Genomic DNA, 19,096 nt, shown 5'->3' with positions numbered 1-19,096 from the left:
GGGCTGCCTAGTGCACCAAAATCAAAATGGAGCTAACATGCATGACTGAAATCAAGAAGTTAACATCACCAGAAATGAACTGTTTGCCTTCACACATACATGCCCTTTTGTGCAGAGACTAGTTTCGAATTGTAATAAAGCAAACATGCATTGGCTGGGAATCGGACCCAGGTCTCCCGCGTGGGAGGCGAGAATTCTACCACTGAACCACCAACGCTGGATAAGATTCAAAGTTCCACCACCGAAAAAAATCAGTCTGCATGGCCACATTATGTTTTCACAAGTGTCAGAAAAACGGTAATTTTTTCCGTATCCTTCAAACACGTGCCTAGTGCACCAACAATCAAAATTTGCTAACATGAATGGCTGAAATGTAGAAGTTAACATTACCAGAATTAGTTGTTTGCCTTCACACACAAAGCCCTTCTGTGCAAGGACTTTTTCCGAATAGTGATAAAGGAAAGCTGCATTAGCCGGAATCGGACCCGGGTCTCCGCGTGGCAGGCGAGAATTCTACCACTGAACCACCAATGCTTGACGTGCCTTGATATGCCCCACTGAAAAAAATCAGTCTGCATGGCCACATTATGTTTTCACAAGTGTCAGCATAATGGTAATTTTTCCCTTTTCCATCAAACAGGGATCACAGCCTCTTGGCTGCCTAGTGCACCAAAAATCAAAATGGAGCTAACATGCATGACCGAAATCAAGAAGTTAACATCACCAGAAATGAACTGTTTGCCTTCACACAATACATGCCCTTTTTGTGCAGAGACTAGTTTCGAATTGTAATAAAGCAAACATGCATTGGCTGGGAATCGGAACCAGGTCTCCCGCGTGGGAGGCGAGAATTCTACCACTGAACCACCAACGCTGGATGCGGTTCAAATTCCACCACCGAAAAAAATCAGTCTGCATGGCCACATTATGTTTTCACAAGTGTCAGAAAAACGGTAATTTTATCCGTTTCCATCAAACACGGATCACAGTCTCTTGAGTGCCTAGTGCACCAACAATCAAAATTTAGCTAACATGAATGGCTGAAATGTAGAAGTTAACATTACCAGAAATTAGTTGTTTGCCTTCACACAAACATGCCCCTTTGTGCAAGGACTTTTTCGAATAGTGATAAAGGAAAGCTGCATTAGCCGGGAATCGGACCCAGGTCTCCCGCGTGGCAGGCGAGAATTCTACCACTGAACCACCAATGCTTGACGTGCCTTGATATGCCCCACTGAAAAAAATCAGTCTGCATGGCCACATTATGTTTTCACAAGTGTCAACATAATGGTAATTTTATCCTCTTTCCATCAAACAGGGATCACAGCCTCTTGGGCTGCCTAGTGCACCAAAAATCAAAATGGAGCTAACATGCATGACTGAAATCAAGAAGTTAACATCACCAGAAATGAACTGTTTGCCTTCACACATACATGCCCTTTTGTGCAGAGACTAGTTTCGAATTGTATAAAGCAAACATGCATTGGCTGGGAATCGGACCCAGGTCTCCCGCGTGGGAGGCGAGAATTCCACTGAACCACCAACGCTGGATGAGGTTCAAGTTCCACCACGAAAAAAATCAGTCTGCATGGCCACATTATGTTTCACAAGTGTCAACATAATGGTAATTTTATCCTCTTTCCATCAAACAGGGATCACAGCCTCTGGGCTGCCTAGTGCACCAAAAATCAAAATGGAGCTAACATGCATGACTGAAATCTAGAAGTTAACATCACCAGAAATGAGTTTTTGCCTTCACACAACATGCCCTTTTGTGCAGAGACTAGTTTGAATGTAATAAAGCAAACATGCATTGGTGGGAATCGGACCCAGGTCTCCCGCGTGGGAGGCGAGAATTCTACCACTGAACCACCAATGCTTGACGTGCCTGATATGCCCCACTGAAAAAAATCAGTCTGCATGGCCACATTATGTTTTCACAAGTGTCAGCATAATGGTAATTTTATCCTTTCATCAAACAGGGATCACAGCCTCTTGGGCTGCCTAGTGCACCAAAAATCAAAATGGAGCTAACATGCATGACTGAAATCAAGAAGTTAACATCACCAGAAATGTTGTTTGCCTTCACACAAACATGCCCTTTTGTGCAGGACTAGTTCCGAATGTAATAAAGAAGCATGCATTGGCTGGGAATCGGACCCAGGTCCCGCGTGGGAGGCGAGAATTCTACCACTGAACCACCAATGCTTGACGTGCCTTGATATGCCCCACTGAAAAAAATCAGTCTGCATGGCCACATTATGTTTTCACAAGTGTCAACATAATGGTAATTTTATCCTTTTCCATCAAACAGGGATCACAGCCTCTTGGGCTGCCTAGTGCACCAAAAATCAAAATGGAGCTAACATGCATGACTGAAATCAAGAAGTTAACATCACCAGAAATGAACTGTTTGCCTTCACACATACATGCCCTTTTTGTGCAGAGACTAGTTTCGAATTGTAATAAAGCAAACATGCATTGGCTGGGAATCGGACCCAGGTCTCCCGCGTGGGAGGCGAGAATTCTACCACTGAACCACCAACGCTGGATGCGGTTCAAATTCCACACGAAAAAAATCAGTCTGCATGGCCACATTATGTTTTCACAAGTGTCAGAAAAACGGTAATTTTATCCGTATTCCATCAAACACGGATCACAGTCTTGACGTGCCTAGTGCACCAACAATCAAATTTAGCTAACATGAATGGCTGAAATGTAGAAGTTAACATTACCAGAAATTAGTTGTTTGCCTTCACACAAACATGCCCCTTCTGTGCAAGGACTTTTTCCGAATAGTGATAAAGGAAAGCTGCATTAGCCGGGAATCGGACCCGGGTCTCCGCGTGGCAGGCGAGAATTCTACCACTGAACCACCAATGCTTGACGTGCCTTGATATGCCCCACTGAAAAAATCAGTCTGCATGGCCACATTATGTTTTCACAAGTGTCAACATAATGGTAATTTTATCCTCTTTCCATCAAACAGGGATCACAGCCTCTTGGGCTGCCTAGTGCACCAAAAATCAAAATGGAGCTAACATGCATGACTGAAATCTAGAAGTTAACATCACCAGAAATGAGCTTTTTGCCTTCACACAACCATGCCCTTTTTGTGCAGAGACTAGTTTTGAATTGTAATAAAGCAAACATGCATTGGCTGGGAATCTGACCCAGGTCTCCCGCGTGGGAGGCGAGAATTCTACCACTGAACCACCAATGCTTGACGTGCCTGATATGCCCCACTGAAAAAAATCAGTCTGCATGGCCACATTATGTTTTCACAAGTGTCAACATAATGGTAATTTTATCCTCTTTCCATCAAACAGGGATCACAGCCTCTTGGGCTGCCTAGTGCACCAAAAATCAAAATGGAGCTAACATGCATGACCGAAATCAAGAAGTTAACATCACCAGAAATGAACTGTTTGCCTTCACACAACATGCCCTTTTGTGCAGAGACTAGTTTCGAATTGTAATAAAGCAAAATGCATTGGCTGGAATCGTGACCCAGGTCTCCCGCGTGGGAGACGGCCTAGTGCCCAACAATCAAAATTTAGCTAACCATGAATGGTGAAATGTAGAAGTTACATTACCAGAAATTGTTGTTTGCCTTCACACAAAATGCCCCTTGTGCAAGGACTTTTTCCGCATAATAGTGATAAAGGAAAGCTGCATTAGCCGGGAATCGGACCCGGTCTCCCGCGTGGCAGGCGAGAATTCTACCACTGAAACACCAATGCTTGACGTGCCTTAATATGCCCCACTGAAAAAAATCAGTCTGCATGGCCACATTATGTTTCACAAGTGTCAGAAAAAAACGGTAATTTTATCCGTATTCCATCAAACACGGATCACAGTCTCTTGACGTGCCTAGTGCACCAACAATCAAAATTAGCTAACATGAATGGCTGAAATGTAGAAGTTAACATTACCAGAAATTAGTTGTTTGCCTTCACACAAACATGCCCCTTCTGTGCAAGGACTTTTTCCGAATAGTGATAAAGGAAAGCTGCATTAGCCGGGAATCGGACCCGGGTCTCCCGCGTGGCAGGCGAGAATTCTACCACTGAACCACCAATGCTTGACGTGCCTTAATATGCCCCACTGAAAAAAATCAGTCTGCATGGCCACATTATGTTTTCACAAGTGTCAGAAAACGGTAATTTTATCCGTATTCCATCAAACACGGATCACAGTCTCTTGACGTGCCTAGTGCACCAAACAATCAAAATTTAGCTAACTGAATGGCTGAAATGTAGAAGTTAACACATTACCAGAAATTAGTTGTTTGCCTTCACACAAACATGCCCCTTCTGTGCAAGGACTTTTCGAATAGTGATAAAGAAAGCTGCATTAGCCGGGAATCGGACCCGGGTCTCCCGCGTGGCAGGCGAGAATTCTACCACTGAACCACCAATGCTGAGTGCCTGATATGCCCCACTGAAAAAAATCAGTCTGCATGGCCACATTATGTTTTCACAAGTGTCAACATAATGGTAATTTTATCCTCTTTCCATCAAACAGGGATCACAGCCTCTTGGGTGCCTAGTGCACCAAAAATCAAAATGGAGCTAACATGCATGACTGAAATCTAGAAGTTAACATCACCAGAAATGAGCTTTTGCCTTCACACAACCATGCCCTTTTTGTGCAGAGACTAGTTTTGAATTGTAATAAAGCAAACATGCATTGGCTGGGAATCGGACCCAGGTCTCCCGCGTGGGAGGCGAGAATTCTACCACTGAACCACCAATGCTTGACGTGCCTTGATATGCCACACTGAAAAAAATCAGTCTGCATGGCCACATTATGTTTTCACAAGTGTCAACATAATGGTAATTTATCCCTTTCCATCAAACAGGGATCACAGCCTCTTGGGCTGCCTAGTGCACCAAAATCAAAATGGAGCTAACATGCATGACGAAATCAAGAAGTTAACATCACCAGAAATGAACTGTTTGCCTTCACACATACATGCCCTTTTGTGCAGAGACTAGTTTCGAATTGTAATAAAGCAAAGCATGCATTGGCTGGGAATCGGACCCAGGTCTCCCGCGTGGGAGGCGAGAATTCTACCACTGAACCACCAACGCTGGATAAGATTCAAGTTCCACCACGAAAAAAATCAGTCTGCATGGCCACATTATGTTTTCACAAGTGTCAGAAAAACGGTAATTTTTCCTGTATCCCATCAAACACGTGCCTAGTGCACAACAAATCAAAATTTAGCTACATGAATGCTGAAATGTAGAAGTTAACATTACCAGAAATTAGTTGTTTGCCTTCACACAAACATGCCCTTTTGTGCAAGGACTAGTTCCAATAGTGATAAAGGAAAGCTGCATTGGCGGGAATCGGACCCGGGTCTCCCGCGTGGGAGGCGAGAATTCTACCACTGAACCACCAATGCTTGACGTGCCTTGATATGCCCCACTGAAAAAAATCAGTCTGCATGGCCACATTATGTTTTCACAAGTGTCAGCATAATGGTAATTTTATCCATTTCCATCAAACAGGGATCACAGCCTCTTGGGCTGCCTAGTGCACCAAAAATCAAAATGGAGCTAACATGCATGACCGAAATCAAGAAGTTAACATCACCAGAAATGAACTGTTTGCCTTCACACATACATGCCCTTTTGTGCAGAGACTAGTTTCGAATTGTAATAAAGCAAACATGCATTGGCGGAATCGGAACCAGGTCTCCCGCGTGGGAGGCGAGAATTCTACCACTGAACCACCAACGCTGGATGCGGTTCAAATTCCACCACCGAAAAAAATCAGTCTGCATGGCCACATTATGTTTTCACAAGTGTCAGAAAAAACGGTAATTTTATCCGTTTCCATCAAACACGGATCACAGTCTCTTGACGTGCCTAGTGCACCAACAATCAAAATTTAGCTAACATGAATGGCTGAAATGTAGAAGTTAACATTACCAGAAATTAGTTGTTTGCCTTCACACAAACATGCCCTTCTGTGCAAGGACTTTTTCGAATAGTGATAAAGGAAAGCTGCATTAGCCGGGAATCGGACCCGGGTCTCCCGCGTGGCAGGCGAGAATTCTACCACTGAACCACCAATGCTTGACGTGCCTTGATATTGCCCCACTGAAAAAAATCAGTCTGCATGGCCACATTATGTTTTCACAAGTGTCAACATAATGGTAATTTTATCCTATTTCATCAAACAGGGATCACAGCCTCTTGGGCTGCCTAGTGCACCAAAAATCAAAATGGAGCTAACATGCATGACTGAAATCAAGAAGTTAACATCACCAGAAATGAACTGTTTGCCTTCACACATACATGCCCTTTTTGTGCAGAGACTAGTTCGAATTGTAATAAAGCAAACATGCATTGGCTGGGAATCGGACCCAGGTCTCCCGCGTGGGAGGCGAGAATTCTACCACTGAACCACCAACGCTGGATAAGGTTCAAGTTCCACCACCGAAAAAAATCAGTCTGCATGGCCACATTATGTTTTCACAAGTGTCAGAAAACGGTAATTTTTCCGTATTCCATCAAACACGGATCACAGTCTCTTGGCGTGCCTAGTGCACCAACAATCAAAATTTAGCTAACATGAATGGCTGAAATGTAGAAGTTAACATACCAGAAATGAGTTTTGCCTTCACACAAACATGCCCCTTTTGTGCAAGGACTATTTTCCGAATGTGATAAAGGAAAGCTGCATTCGGGAATCGGACAGGTCTCCCGCGTGGCAGGCGAGAATTCTACCACTGAACCACCAATGCTTGACGTGCCTTGATATGCCCCACTGAAAAAAATCAGTCTGCATGGCCACATTATGTTTTCACAAGTGTCAACATAATGGTAATTTTATCCTCTTTCCATCAAACAGGGATCACAGCCTCTGGGCTGCCTAGTGCACCAAAAATCAAAATGGAGCTAACATGCATGACTGAAATCAAGAAGTTAACATCACCAGAAATGAACTGTTGCCTTCACACAACATGCCCTTTTTGTGCAGAGACTAGTTTCGAATTGTAATAAAGAAAACATGCATTGGCTGGGAATCGGACCCAGGTCTCCCGCGTGGGAGGCGAGAATTCTACCACTGAACCACCAACGCTGGATAAGGTTGAATGGGAAAATTACTGTAACAATGATTTTCGTATTAATAACATAATAATTTCCAATGCCTCTCAGAGTATTTGGTTCTGTATCTGTCCTCAGTGGATCATCTTGTAGGAGGAAAACTGGATAAGTATGAATTTGCATTTCCAATGAAGATAGATGACGTGGAGCTGACAGAAAACAGTGCCTAGAACGGTGTGTACTCATAGCAGGTCCAGGGCGAGGACCAAGCCTGTCCAAGAGACAGATGTCCTTTTGTAACTAAAATAGAATGACCGGCAAGACACTTGGACACACGAGGGACAGATTCAGAAATACGTAAGAGCTCCAACGTCTGCCTGAGGTCCACTGATTGTATGTTTGATTAAAAATGGTTCCACAACAAGGGTTGGTTTCCTCTGGGTGACTGCATATAAAGAAGTTATTACGATTGTATCACAGAATGTTGTGGTGTCACTGAATCTGTTGAATTGTGAACTGCCATTTCGTCACTTTTGTTTGTTTCTCTCGAGAAATAATTAAACCTTTCACCGAATAGCCAACTTTTAATCCAGTCTACAGCATGTCTTTATTTTGTTCACCAGGTCTTTCCGCGTTCACAAATTCTACCCACTGACAGAATGCCATAACAGGTTCAAGTTCCACCACCGAAAAAAATCAGTCTGCATGGCCACATTATGTTTTCACAAGTGTCAACATAATGGTATTTTATCCTCTTTCCATCAAACAGGGATCACAGCCTCTTGGGCTGCCTAGTGCACAAAAATCAAAATGGAGCTAACATGCATGACTGAAATCTAGAAGTTAACATCACCAGAAATGAGCTTTTGCCTTCACACAACCATGCCCTTTTTGTGCAGAGACTAGTTTTGAATTGTAATAAAGCAAACATGCATTGGCTGGGAATCTGACCCAGGTCTCCCGCGTGGGAGGCGAGAATTCTACCACTGAACCACCAATGCTTGACGTGCCTTGATATGCCCCACTGAAAAAAATCAGTCTGCATGGCCACATTATGTTTTCACAAGTGTCAGCATAATGGTAATTTTATCCATTTTCCATCAAACAGGGATCACAGCCTCTTGGGCTGCCTAGTGCACCAAAAATCAAAATGGAGCTAACATGCATGACCGAAATCAAGAAGTTAACATCACCAGAAATGAACTGTTTGCCTTCACACATACATGCCCTTTTTGTGCAGAGACTAGTTTCGAATTGTAATAAAGCAAACATGCATTGGCTGGGAATCGGACCCAGGTCTCCCGCGTGGGAGGCGAGAATTCTACCACTGAACCACCAACGCTGGATGCGGTTCAAAGTCCACCACCGAAAAAAATCAGTCTGCATGGCCACATTATGTTTTCACAAGTGTCAGAAAAACGGTAATTTTTCCGTATTCCATCAAACACGGATCACAGTCTCTTGACGTGCCTAGTGCACCAACAATCAAAATTTAGCTACATGAATGGCTGAAATGTAGAAGTTAACATACCAGAAATTAGTTGTTTGCCTTCACACAAACATGCCCCTTCTGTGCAAGGACTTTTTCCGAATAGTGATAAAGGAAAGCTGCATTAGCCGGGAATCGGACCGGGTCTCCCGCGTGGCAGGCGAGAATTCTACCACTGAACCACCAATGCTTGACGTGCCTTAATATGCCCCACTGAAAAAAATCAGTCTGCATGGCCACATTATGTTTTCACAAGTGTCAGAAAAACGGTAATTTTATCCGTATTCCATCAAACACGGATCACAGCCTCTTGCTGCCTAGTGCACCAAAAATCAAAATGGAGCTAACATGCATGGCTGAAATGTAGAAGTTAACATTACCAGAAATTAGTGTTGCCTTCACACAAACATGCCCTTTTGTGCAAGGACTTTTTCCGAATTGTGATAAAGAAAGCTGCATTGGCGGGAATCGGACCCAGGTCTCCCGCGTGGCAGGCGAGAATTCTACCACTGAACCACCAATGCTTGACGTGCCTTAATATGCCCCACTGAAAAAATCAGTCTGCATGGCCACATTATGTTTTCACAAGTGTCAAATAATGGTAATTTTATCCGTATTCCATCAAACACGGATCACAGTCTCTTGGCGCCTAGTGCACCAAAAATCAAAATTAGCTAACATGCATGGCTGAAATGTAGAAGTTAACATACCAGAAATAGTTGTTTGCCTTCACACAAACATGCCCTTTTGTGCAGGACTTTTTCGAATTGTAATAAAGGAAAGCTGCATTGGCTGGGAATCGGACCCAGGTCTCCCGCGTGGGAGGCGAGAATTCTACCACTGAACCACCAATGCTTGACGTGCCTGATATGCCCCACTGAAAAAAATCAGTCTGCATGGCCACATTATGTTTTCACAAGTGTCAACATAATGGTAATTTATCCTCTTTCCATCAAACAGGGATCACAGCCTCTTGGGCTGCCTAGTGCACCAAAATCAAAATGGAGCTAACATGCATGACTGAAATCTAGAAGTTAACATACCAGAAATGAGCTGTTTGCCTTCACACAACCATGCCCTTTTTGTGCAGAGACTAGTTTGAATTGTAATAAAGCAAACATGCATTGGCTGGAATCGGACCCAGGTCTCCCGCGTGGGAGGCGAGAATTCTACCACTGAACCACCAATGCTTGACGTGCCTTGATATGCCCCACTGAAAAAAATCAGTCTGCATGGCCACATTATGTTTTCACAAGTGTCAGATAATGGTAATTTTATCCATTTTCCATCAAACAGGGATCACAGCCTCTTGGCTGCCTAGTGCACCAAAAATCAAAATGGAGCTAACATGCATGACTGAAATCAAGAAGTTAACATCACCAGAAATGTGTTTGCCTTCAACATACATGCCCTTTTTGTGCAGAGACTAGTTTCGAATGTAATAAAGCAAGCATGCATTGGCTGGGAATCGGACCCAGGTCTCCCGCGTGGGAGGCGAGAATTCTACCACTGAACCACCACGCTGGATAAGATTCAAGTTCCCCACCGAAAAAAATCAGTCTGCATGGCCACATTATGTTTTCACAAGTGTCAGAAAACGGTAATTTTTCCGTATCCATCAAACACGGATCACAGTCTCTTGACGTGCCTAGTGCACCAACAATCAAAATTAGCTAACATGAATGGCTGAAATGTAGAATAACATTACCAGAAATAGTTGTTTGCCTTCACACAAACATGCCCCTTCTGTGCAAGGACTTTTCCGAATAGTGATAAAGGAAAGCTGCATTAGCGGGAATCGGACCCGGGTCTCCCGCGTGGCAGGCGAGAATTCTACCACTGAACCACCAATGCTTGACGTGCCTTGATATGCCCCACTGAAAAAAATCAGTCTGCATGGCCACATTATGTTTTCACAAGTGTCAACATAATGGTAATTTATCCTCTTTCCATCAAACAGGGATCACAGCCTCTTGGGCTGCCTAGTGCACCAAAAATCAAAATGGAGCTAACATGCATGACTGAAATCAAGAAGTTAACATCACCAGAAATGAACTGTTTGCCTTCACACATACATGCCCTTTTGTGCAGAGACTAGTTTCGAATTGTAATAAAGCAACATGCATTGGCTGGGAATCGGACCAGGTCTCCCGCGTGGGAGGCGAGAATTCTACCACTGAACCACCAACGCTGGATAAGGTTCAGTTCCACCACCTGAAAAAAATCAGTCTGCATGGCCACATTATGTTTTCACAAGTGTCAGAATAATGGTAATTTTATCCTTTCCATCAAACAGGGATCACAGCCTCTTGGGTGCTAAAAAGTGCACCAACAATACAAATGGAGCTAAACATGCATGGACGGAAATCAAGAAGTTAACATCACCAGAAATGAGTTGGTTGCCTTCACACATACATGCCCCTTTTGTGCAAGAGACTTTTCGAATGTAATAAAAGCAAACATGCATTGGCTGGGAATCGGACCCAGGTCTCCCGCGTGGGAGGCGAGAATTCTACCACTGAACCACCAACGCTTGATGCGGTTCATATTCCACCACTGAAAAAAAATCAGTCTGCATGGCCACATATGTTTTCACAAGTGTCAGAAAAACGGTAATTTTATCCGTATTCCATCAAACACGGATCACAGTCTCTTGACGTGCCTAGTGCACCAACAATCAAAATTAGCTAACATGAATGGCTGAAATGTAGAAGTTAACATTACCAGAAATTAGTTGTTTGCCTTCACACAAACATGCCCCTTCTGTGCAGGACTTTTCGAATAGTGATAAAGGAAAGCTGCATTAGCGGGAATCGACCCAGGTCTCCCGCGTGGCAGGCGAGAATTCTACCACTGAACCACCAATGCTGACGGCCTTGATTATGCCCCACTGAAAAAAATCAGTCTGCTGGCCACATTATGTTTTCACAAGTGTCAACATAATGGTAATTTATCCTCTTTCCATCAAACAGGGATCACAGCCTCTTGGGCTGCCTAGTGCACAAAAATCAAAATGGAGCTAACATGCATGACTGAAATCTAGAAGTTAACATCACCAGAAATGAGCTTTTTGCCTTCACACAACCATGCCCTTTTGTGCAGAGACTAGTTTTGAATTGTAATAAAGCAAACATGCATTGGCGGGAATCTGACCCAGGTCTCCCGCGTGGGAGGCGAGAATTCTACCACTGAACCACCAATGCTTGACGTGCCTTGATATGCCCCACTGAAAAAAATCAGTCTGCATGGCCACATTATGTTTTCACAAGTGTCAGCATAATGGTAATTTTATCCATTTTCCATCAAACAGGATCACAGCCTCTTGGGCTGCCTAGTGCACCAAAAATCAAAATGGAGCTAACATGCATGACCGAAATCAAGAAGTTAACATCACCAGAAATGAACTGTTGCCTTCACACATACATGCCCTTTTGGCAGAGACTAGTTTCGAATGTAATAAAGCAAAGCATGCATGGCTGGGAAATCGTACCAGGTACTCAAGCGTGGGAGACGTGCCTAGTGCACCAACAATCAAAATTTAGCTAACATGAATGGCTGAAATGTAGAAGTTAACATTACCAGAAATTAGGTGTTTGCCTTCACACAAACATGCCCCTTCTGTGCAAGGACTTTTTCCGAATAGTGATAAAGGAAGCTGCATTAGCCGGGAATCGGACCCGGGTCTCCCGCGTGGCAGGCGAGAATTCTACCACTGAACCACCAATGCTTGACGTGCCTTAATATGCCCCACTGAAAAAAATCAGTCTGCATGGCCACATTATGTTTTCACAAGTGTCACAAAACGGTAATTTTATCCGTATTCCATCAAACAGGGATCACAGTCTCTTGACGTGCCTAGTGCACCAACAATCAAAATTTAGCTAACATGAATGGCTGAAATGTAGAAGTTAACATTACCAGAAATAGTGTTTGCCTTCACACAAACATGCCCTTTGTGCAGGACTTTTTCCGAATAGTGATAAAGGAAAGCGCATTAGCTGGGAATCGGACCCGGGTCTCCCGCGTGGGAGGCGAGAATTCTACCACTGAACCACCAATGCATGACGTGCCTTGATATGCCCACTGAAAAAAATCAGTCTGCATGGCCACATTATGTTTTCACAAGTGTCAACATAATGGTAATTTTATCCTCTTTCCATCAACAGGGATCACAGCTCTTGGGCTGCCTAGTGCACCAAAAATCAAAATGGAGCTAACATGCATGACTGAAATCTAGAAGTTAACATCACCAGAAATGAGCTTTGCCTTCACACAACCATGCCCTTTTGTGCAGAGACTAGTTTTGAATTGTAATAAAGCAAACATGCATTGGCTGGAATCTGACCCAGGTCTCCCGCGTGGGAGGCGAGAATTCTACCACTGAACCACCAACGCTTGACGTGCCTGATATGCACCACCGAAAAAAATCAGTCTGCATGGCCACATTATGTTTTCACAAGTGTCAGCATAATGGTAATTTTATCCGTTTTCCATCAAACAGGGATCACAGCCTCTTGGGCTGCCTAGTGCACCAAAAATCAAAAATGGAGCTAACATGCATGACCGAAATCAAGAAGTTAACATCACCAGAAATGAATGTTTGCCTTCACACATACATGCCCTTTTTGTGCAGAGACTAGTTTCGAATTGTAATAAAGCAAGCATGCATTGGCTGGGAATCGGACCCAGGTCTCCGCGTGGGAGGCGAGAATTCTACCACTGAACCACCAACGCGGATAAGGTTCAAGTTCCACCACCGAAAAAATCAGTCTGCATGGCCACATTATGTTTTCACAAGTGTCAGAAAAACGGTAATTTATGTTTTCCATAACACCTTCAAACTCGTGCCTAGTGCACCAAAAATCAAAATGGAGCTACATGATGGCTGAAATCTAGAAGTTAAATTACCAGAAATTAGTTGTTGCCTTCACACAAACATGCCCCTTTGTGCAAGGACTTTTTGAATAGTGATAAAGGAAAGCTGCATTAGCCGGGAATCGGACCCGGGTCTCCCGCGTGGCAGGCGAGAATTCTACCACTGAACCACCAATGCTTGACGTGCCTTGATATGCCCCACTGAAAAAAATCAGTCTGCATGGCCACATTATGTTTTCACAAGTGTCAGCATAATGGTAATTTATCCTTTTCCATCAAACAGGGATCACAGCCTCTTGGGCTGCCTAGTGCACCAAAAATCAAAATGGAGCTAACATGCATGACCGAAATCAAGAAGTTAACATCACCAGAAATGAACTGTTTGCCTTCACACATACATGCCCTTTTGTGCAGAGACTAGTTTCGTATTGTAATAAAGCAAACATGCATTGGCTGGGAATCGGACCCAGGTCTCCCGCGTGGGAGGCGAGAAATTACCACTGAAACACCAACGCTGGATGCGGTTCAAATTCCACCACCGAAAAAAATCAGTCTGCATGGCCACATTATGTTTTCACAAGTGTCAGAAAAACGGTAATTTTATCGTATTCCATCAAACACGGATCACAGTCTCTTGACGTGCCTAGTGCACAAACAATCAAAATTTAGCTAACATGAATGGCTGAAATGTAGAAGTTAACATTACCAGAAATTAGTTGTTTGCCTTCACACAAACATGCCCTTCTGTGCAAGGACTTTTCGAATAGTGATAAAGGAAAGCTGCATTAGCCGGGAATCGGACCGGGTCTCCCGCGTGGCAGGCGAGAATTCTACCACTGAACCACCAATGCTTGACGTGCCTTGATATGCCCCACTGAAAAAAATCAGTCTGCATGGCCACATTATGTTTTCACAAGTGTCAACATAATGGTAATTTTATCCTCTTTCCATCAAACAGGGATCACAGCCTCTTGGGCTGCCTAGTGCACCAAAAATCAAAATGGAGCTAACATGCATGACTGAAATCAAGAAGTTAACATCACCAGAAATGAACTGTTTGCCTTCACACATACATGCCCTTTTTGTGCAGAGACTAGTTTCGAATTGTAATAAAGCAAACATGCATTGGCTGGGAATCGGACCCGTCTCCGCGTGGGAGGCGAGAATTCTACCACTGAACCACCAACGTGGATAAGGTTCAAATGCACCACTGAAAAAATCAGTCTGCATGGCCACATTATGTTTTCACAAGTGTCAACATAATGGTAATTTATCCTATTCCATCAAACAGGGATCACAGCCTCTTGGGCTGCCTAGTGCACCAAAAATCAAAATGGAGCTAACATGCATGACTGAAATCAAGAAGTTAACATCACCAGAAATGAAGCTGTTTGCCTTCACACAAACATGCCCTTTTTGTGCAGAGACTAGTTTCGAATGTAATAAAGCAAACATGCATTGGCTGGGAATCGGACCCAGGTCTCCCGTGGGCAGGCGAGAATTCTACCACTGAACCACCAACGATGGATTCAAATGTCCCCACTGAAAAAAATCAGTCTGCATGGCCACATTATGTTTTCACAAGTGTCAGAAAAACGGTAATTTTATCCGTTTCCATCAAACAGGGATCACAGTCTCTTGGGTGCCTAGTGCCAACATCAAAATTTAGCAACATGAATGGCTGAAATGTAGAAGTTAACATTACCAGAAATTAGTTGTTTGCCTTCACACAAACATGCCCTTCTGTGCAAGGACTTTTTCGAAGTGATAAAGAAAGCTGCATTAGCCGGGAATCGGACCCGGGTCTCCGCGTGGCAGGCGAGAATTCTACCACTGAACCACCAATGCTGACGTGCCTTGATATGCCCACTGAAAAAAAATCAGTCTGCATGGCCACATTATGTTTTCACAAGTGTCAACAAATGGTAATTTTATCCTCTTTCCATCAAACAGGGATCACAGCCTCTGGGCTGCCTAGTGCACCAAAAATCAAAATGGAGCTAACATGCATGACTGAAATCTAGAAGTTAACATCACCAGAAATGAGCTTTTTGCCTTCACACAACCATGCCCTTTTTGTGCAGAGACTAGTTTGAATTGTAATAAAGAAAACATGCATTGGCTGGGAATCGGACCCAGGTCTCCCGCGTGGGAGGCGAGAATTCTACCACTGAACCACCAATGCTTGACGTGCCTTGATATGCCCCACTGAAAAAAATCAGTCTGCATGGCCACATTATGTTTTCACAAGTGTCAGCATAATGGTAATTTTATCCATTTCCATCAAACAGGGATCACAGCCTCTTGGGCTGCCTAGTGCACCAAAAATCAAAATGGAGCTAACATGCATGACCGAAATCAAGAAGTTAACATCACAGAAATGAACTGTTTGCCTTCACACATACATGCCCTTTTTGTGCAGAGACTAGTTTCGAATTGTAATAAAGCAAACATGCATTGGCTGGGAATCGGACCCAGGTCTCCCGCGTGGGAGGCGAGAATTCTACCACTGAACCACCAACGCTGGATAAGGTTCAAGTTCCACCACCGAAAAAATCAGTCTGCATGGCCACATTATGTTTTCACAAGTGTCAGAAAAACGGTAATTTTTCCGTATCCATCAAACATCACAGTGCCTAGTGCACAACAATCAAAATTAGCTAACATGAAGGCTGAATGTAGAAGTTAACATTACCAGAAATTAGTGTTTGCCTTCACACAAACATGCCCTTTTGTGCAAGGACTGTTTCCGAATAGTGATAAAGGAAAGCTGCATTGGCCGGGAATCGACCCGGGTCTCCGCGTGGCAGGCGAGAATTCTACCACTGAACCACCAATGCTTGACGTGCTTGATATGCCCCACTGAAAAAAATCAGTCTGCATGGCCACATTATGTTTTCACAAGTGTCAGCATAATGGTAATTTTATCCATTTTCCATCAAACAGGGATCACAGCCTCTTGGGTGCCTAGTGCACAAAAATCAAAATGGCAGCTAACATGCATGACTGAAATCAAGAAGTTAACATCACCAGAAATGAACTGTTGCCTTCACACATACATGCCCTTTTGTGCAGAGGACTAGTTTCGAATGTAATAAAGCAAAACTGCATTGGCTGGGAATCGGACCCAGGTCTCCGCGTGGGAGGCGAGAATTCTACCACTGAACCACCAACGCTGGACGGTTCAAATTCCACCAACGAAAAAAATCAGTGCATGGCCACATTATGTTTTCACAAGTGTCAGAAAAACGGTAATTTTTCCGTTTTCCATCAAACACGGATCACAGTCTCTTGACGTGCCTAGTGCACCAACAATCAAAATTTAGCTAACATGAATGGCTGAAATGTAGAAGTTAACATTACCAGAAATTAGTGTTTGCCTTCACACAAACATGCCCCTTCTGTGCAAGGACTTTTTCCGAATGTGATAAAGGAAAGCTGCATTAGCCGGGAATCGGACCCAGGTCTCCCGCGTGGCAGGCGAGAATTCTACCACTGAACCACCAATGCTTGACGTGCCTTGATAGCCCCACTGAAAAAAATCAGTCTGCATGGCCACATTATGTTTTCACAAGTGTCAACATAATGGTAATTTTATCCTCTTTCCATCAAACAGGGATCACAGCCTCTTGGGTGCCTAGTGCACCAAAAATCAAAATGGAGCTTACATGCATGACTGAAATCAAGAAGTTAACATCACCAGAAATGAACTGTTTGCTTCACACATACATGCCCTTTTTGTGCAGAGACTAGTTTCGAATTGTAATAAAGCAACATGCATTGGCTGGGAATCGGACCCAGGTCTCCCGCGTGGGAGGCGAGAATTCTACCACTGAACCACCAACGCTGGATAAGGTTCAAGTTCCACCAGAAAAAAAATCAGTCTGCATGGCCACATATGTTTTCACAAGTGTCAACATAATGGTAATTTTATCCTCTTTCCATCAAACAGGGATCACAGCCTCTTGGCTGCTAGTGCACCAAAAATCAAAATGGAGCTAACATGCATGACTGAAATCAAGAAGTTAACATCACCAGAAATGAAGTTTTGCCTTCACACAACATGCCCTTTTTGTGCAGAGACTAGTTTGAATTGTAATAAAGCAAACATGCATTGGCGGAATCGGACCCAGGTCTCCGCGTGGGAGGCGAGAATTCTACCACTGAACCACCAATGCTGACGTGCCTTGATATGCACCACGAAAAAAATCAGTCTGCATGGCCACATTATGTTTCACAAGTGTCAGCATAATGGTAATTTTATCCTTTTCATCAAACAGGGATCACAGCCTCTTGGGCTGCCTAGTGCACCAAAAATCAAAATGGAGCTAACATGCATGACTGAAATCAAGAAGTTAACATCACCAGAAATGAACTGTTTCTTCACACATACATGCCCTTTTTGTGCAGAGACTAGTTTCGAATTGTAATAAAGCAAGCATGCATTGGCTGGGAATCGGACCCAGGTCTCCCGCGTGGGAGGCGAGAGATTCTACCACTGAACCACCAACGCTTGACGTGCCTTGATATGCCCCACTGAAAAAAATCAGTCTGCATGGCCACATTATGTTTTCAAAAGTCAACATAATGGTAATTTTATCGATTCCATCAAACAGGGATCACAGCCTCTGGGCTGCCTAGTGCACCAAAAATCAAAATGGAGCTAACGCATGACTGAAATCAGAAGTTAACATCACCAGAAATGAACTGTTTGCCTTCACACATACATGCCCTTTTGTGCAGAGACTAGTTTCGAATTGTAATAAAGCAAACATGCATTGGCTGGGAATCGGACCCAGGTCTCCCGCGTGGGAGGCGAGAATTCTACCACTGAACCACCAACGTGACGTGCGGTTGATATGCCCCACCAAAAAATCAGTCTGCATGGCCACATTATGTTTTCACAAGTGTCAGCATAATGGTAATTTTATCCATGTTCCATCAACAAGGATCACAGCCTCTTGGGCTGCCTAGTGCACCAACAATCAAAATGGAGCTAACATGCATGGCCGAAATCAAGAAGTTAACATCCCAGAAATGAACTGTTTGCCTTCACACATACATGCCCTTTGTGCAAGGACTTTTCGAATTGTAATAAAGAAAGCTGCATTGGCGGGAATCGAACCGGGTTCGCGTGGCAGGCGAGAATTCTACCACTGAACACCAATGCATGACGTGCCTTCAATTCCACCACTGAAAAAAATCAGTCTGCATGGCCACATTATGTTTTCACAAGTGTCAAATAATGGTAATTTTATCCTCTTTCCATCAAACAGGGATCACAGCTCTTGGGTGCCTAGTGCACCAAAAATCAAAATGGAGCTAACATGCATGACTGAAATCTAGAAGTTAACATCACAGAAATGAGCTTTGCCTTCACACAACCATGCCCTTTTGTGCAGAGGACTAGTTTTGAATGTAATAAAGGAAAACAGCATGGCGGAAATCGGACCCAGGTCTCCCGCGTGGGAGGCGAGAATTCTACCACTGAACCACCAATGTGACGTGCTTGATATGCCCCACTGAAAAAAATCAGTCTGCATGGCCACATTATGTTTTCACAAGTGTCAACATAATGGTAATTTATCCTCTTTCCATCAAACAGGGATCACAGCCTCTTGGGCTGCCTAGTGCACCAAAAATCAAAATGGAGCTAACATGCATGACC

At 43.7% G+C, this 19,096-nt stretch overlaps 24 non-coding genes across 24 annotated transcripts; all 24 read right to left on the bottom strand.

The window, feature by feature from the left end:
* Positions 1-146: 146 nt before the first annotated feature.
* On the bottom strand, positions 147-217 carry trnag-ccc (transfer RNA glycine (anticodon CCC)). The gene has a single exon. It is a non-coding gene; the product is annotated as a tRNA-Gly (tRNA).
* A 923-nt stretch (positions 218-1,140) lies between these two features.
* trnag-gcc (transfer RNA glycine (anticodon GCC)) lies at positions 1,141-1,211 on the bottom strand. The gene has a single exon. It is a non-coding gene; the product is annotated as a tRNA-Gly (tRNA).
* A 1,266-nt stretch (positions 1,212-2,477) lies between these two features.
* On the bottom strand, positions 2,478-2,548 carry trnag-ccc (transfer RNA glycine (anticodon CCC)). Its single transcript has one exon. It is a non-coding gene; the product is annotated as a tRNA-Gly (tRNA).
* Positions 2,549-2,813: 265 nt separating this feature from the next.
* On the bottom strand, positions 2,814-2,883 carry trnag-gcc (transfer RNA glycine (anticodon GCC)). The gene has a single exon. It is a non-coding gene; the product is annotated as a tRNA-Gly (tRNA).
* A 790-nt stretch (positions 2,884-3,673) lies between these two features.
* On the bottom strand, positions 3,674-3,743 carry trnag-gcc (transfer RNA glycine (anticodon GCC)). Its single transcript has one exon. It is a non-coding gene; the product is annotated as a tRNA-Gly (tRNA).
* A 270-nt stretch (positions 3,744-4,013) lies between these two features.
* trnag-gcc (transfer RNA glycine (anticodon GCC)) lies at positions 4,014-4,084 on the bottom strand. Its single transcript has one exon. It is a non-coding gene; the product is annotated as a tRNA-Gly (tRNA).
* Positions 4,085-4,352: 268 nt separating this feature from the next.
* Positions 4,353-4,423, bottom strand: trnag-gcc (transfer RNA glycine (anticodon GCC)). The gene has a single exon. It is a non-coding gene; the product is annotated as a tRNA-Gly (tRNA).
* Positions 4,424-4,688: 265 nt separating this feature from the next.
* On the bottom strand, positions 4,689-4,759 carry trnag-ccc (transfer RNA glycine (anticodon CCC)). Its single transcript has one exon. It is a non-coding gene; the product is annotated as a tRNA-Gly (tRNA).
* Positions 4,760-5,025: 266 nt separating this feature from the next.
* Positions 5,026-5,096, bottom strand: trnag-ccc (transfer RNA glycine (anticodon CCC)). The gene has a single exon. It is a non-coding gene; the product is annotated as a tRNA-Gly (tRNA).
* Positions 5,097-6,018: 922 nt separating this feature from the next.
* Positions 6,019-6,089, bottom strand: trnag-gcc (transfer RNA glycine (anticodon GCC)). Its single transcript has one exon. It is a non-coding gene; the product is annotated as a tRNA-Gly (tRNA).
* Positions 6,090-6,358: 269 nt separating this feature from the next.
* trnag-ccc (transfer RNA glycine (anticodon CCC)) lies at positions 6,359-6,429 on the bottom strand. Its single transcript has one exon. It is a non-coding gene; the product is annotated as a tRNA-Gly (tRNA).
* Positions 6,430-7,027: 598 nt separating this feature from the next.
* On the bottom strand, positions 7,028-7,098 carry trnag-ccc (transfer RNA glycine (anticodon CCC)). The gene has a single exon. It is a non-coding gene; the product is annotated as a tRNA-Gly (tRNA).
* A 1,237-nt stretch (positions 7,099-8,335) lies between these two features.
* On the bottom strand, positions 8,336-8,406 carry trnag-ccc (transfer RNA glycine (anticodon CCC)). The gene has a single exon. It is a non-coding gene; the product is annotated as a tRNA-Gly (tRNA).
* Positions 8,407-9,007: 601 nt separating this feature from the next.
* trnag-gcc (transfer RNA glycine (anticodon GCC)) lies at positions 9,008-9,077 on the bottom strand. Its single transcript has one exon. It is a non-coding gene; the product is annotated as a tRNA-Gly (tRNA).
* A 260-nt stretch (positions 9,078-9,337) lies between these two features.
* trnag-ccc (transfer RNA glycine (anticodon CCC)) lies at positions 9,338-9,408 on the bottom strand. The gene has a single exon. It is a non-coding gene; the product is annotated as a tRNA-Gly (tRNA).
* A 929-nt stretch (positions 9,409-10,337) lies between these two features.
* On the bottom strand, positions 10,338-10,407 carry trnag-gcc (transfer RNA glycine (anticodon GCC)). Its single transcript has one exon. It is a non-coding gene; the product is annotated as a tRNA-Gly (tRNA).
* Positions 10,408-11,015: 608 nt separating this feature from the next.
* Positions 11,016-11,086, bottom strand: trnag-ccc (transfer RNA glycine (anticodon CCC)). The gene has a single exon. It is a non-coding gene; the product is annotated as a tRNA-Gly (tRNA).
* Positions 11,087-12,209: 1,123 nt separating this feature from the next.
* Positions 12,210-12,280, bottom strand: trnag-gcc (transfer RNA glycine (anticodon GCC)). The gene has a single exon. It is a non-coding gene; the product is annotated as a tRNA-Gly (tRNA).
* A 1,255-nt stretch (positions 12,281-13,535) lies between these two features.
* trnag-gcc (transfer RNA glycine (anticodon GCC)) lies at positions 13,536-13,606 on the bottom strand. Its single transcript has one exon. It is a non-coding gene; the product is annotated as a tRNA-Gly (tRNA).
* Positions 13,607-15,206: 1,600 nt separating this feature from the next.
* trnag-gcc (transfer RNA glycine (anticodon GCC)) lies at positions 15,207-15,276 on the bottom strand. Its single transcript has one exon. It is a non-coding gene; the product is annotated as a tRNA-Gly (tRNA).
* A 266-nt stretch (positions 15,277-15,542) lies between these two features.
* trnag-ccc (transfer RNA glycine (anticodon CCC)) lies at positions 15,543-15,613 on the bottom strand. Its single transcript has one exon. It is a non-coding gene; the product is annotated as a tRNA-Gly (tRNA).
* Positions 15,614-15,881: 268 nt separating this feature from the next.
* On the bottom strand, positions 15,882-15,952 carry trnag-ccc (transfer RNA glycine (anticodon CCC)). Its single transcript has one exon. It is a non-coding gene; the product is annotated as a tRNA-Gly (tRNA).
* Positions 15,953-16,867: 915 nt separating this feature from the next.
* On the bottom strand, positions 16,868-16,938 carry trnag-gcc (transfer RNA glycine (anticodon GCC)). The gene has a single exon. It is a non-coding gene; the product is annotated as a tRNA-Gly (tRNA).
* A 266-nt stretch (positions 16,939-17,204) lies between these two features.
* Positions 17,205-17,275, bottom strand: trnag-ccc (transfer RNA glycine (anticodon CCC)). The gene has a single exon. It is a non-coding gene; the product is annotated as a tRNA-Gly (tRNA).
* Positions 17,276-19,096: the final 1,821 nt, after the last annotated feature.

The sequence above is a fragment of the Etheostoma spectabile genome, unplaced genomic scaffold (assembly GCF_008692095.1).
Source record: "Etheostoma spectabile isolate EspeVRDwgs_2016 unplaced genomic scaffold, UIUC_Espe_1.0 scaffold00019299, whole genome shotgun sequence".
NCBI lineage: Eukaryota > Metazoa > Chordata > Actinopteri > Perciformes > Percidae > Etheostoma > Etheostoma spectabile.
Note: the sequence above shows the minus strand (reverse complement) of the source record. Positions and strands in the feature narration are given on the sequence as shown.